Raw genomic sequence first — 1,352 nt, forward strand, 5'->3', positions numbered from 1 at the left:
ATATATATACATACATATACACATATATATGGGATGCCTCTTTCAGTAAGCCTTTATATATATATGTACAGACATATATATGTGTATATGTATTTCTGTACTTTATATATAAGACATTAAATCTTATATATTGTATAAATAGCATCATATCTCCATACCACATGCATATAAATATATATTTGTCAGTCGTGCATATTATATGTAGGTATATAATTGCATGTGCATGTATGTGTAAATGTGTCTTGTTTTTTTATGTGCATATATATACGCACACATGTAATAGAACATGTCATATCATGGCACTGGATGGTTTTTAAGGTCCCTTCCAACCCAAACTATTCCATGAGCCTATGATTCTATTAAATTATTATACAGATATATTCCATTATATCATGTTTTGTCTGTTTTACCTTCATTTCATCTCTCACCCAGGGCACCACAGGAAATTTGCTCCCTCAGAAAGGAGGAGAGCTCTGGGTTCAGCCTCAGCTGTTTTGGGTGTAATTAGCCCAATCTAGCTCAGATGTGTTGCAGAGGCCAAACTCCTATAAAGCCACAGGTCCTGGATCACCATGTGAAGGAGAAGCTCTGGGGGTAAGATTTGGATGGGTTTCCATTATGGAAACCTCATTTTGTTTGGGCTTTTTTTTTTAAGCAGCAAAGTTTACCTGAAAGGTTTTTTTAATGGGTTGCTTAATGAAGGGAGGGTTGTGTGGGTGTCACTTCTATGTGGTTTTGCATCAATTGTGCTGCTTTTAACCAATTCCTAACTGCTCATGGGCTTTTGCCCCTCCCTGCAAATCCCACATCAGTATTTTTTTAACCTTGCCCTTTTCCCCTTGTGTTGACCCTGCCCTTTCCCCTGCCAGATGTTCAGTCTCAACTGCTCACTTTTGGCACTTAGCCTTCTTCTATTTTTCCCTTTTTTTTTTTACCCACCCCTTCCCCAGGTCCACCACTGCCTCTCCTGTCTCCCTGGGCTCGTCCAGCACCTGGGAAATGGGGAAAACCACAAGATGCAGGAGCAGCACAGAGGGAAAGCCACAGCAGGGCTGGCTTTGGTGGGGATGCAGACAGAGGATACAGGGATATACAGGATGTCAGGAATACAGGCAGGGATGCACGACCTCCCCGAGGTTTTGTTATGTCCCACTACAGCACACACCCCCTCCTCGGGGCCTGGCTGTCCCTTGGGCTGTGGGGGGCTGGGATAACCCCAATTCGGCAGCTCAGCCGCTGGTACCAGGACGCTGTCTCCATCCCGAGCGCACCGTTCAACGGAGCCAAATCCCCCGGGAGCAGAGGGGGGAGGACGCTCCCATTATCCGGCTCCTGCCGTGGCGGAGGCAGCT

Source organism: Acanthisitta chloris, unplaced genomic scaffold, assembly GCF_000695815.1.
Source record: "Acanthisitta chloris isolate BGI_N310 unplaced genomic scaffold, ASM69581v1 scaffold20902, whole genome shotgun sequence".
Classification (NCBI taxonomy): domain Eukaryota; kingdom Metazoa; phylum Chordata; class Aves; order Passeriformes; family Acanthisittidae; genus Acanthisitta; species Acanthisitta chloris.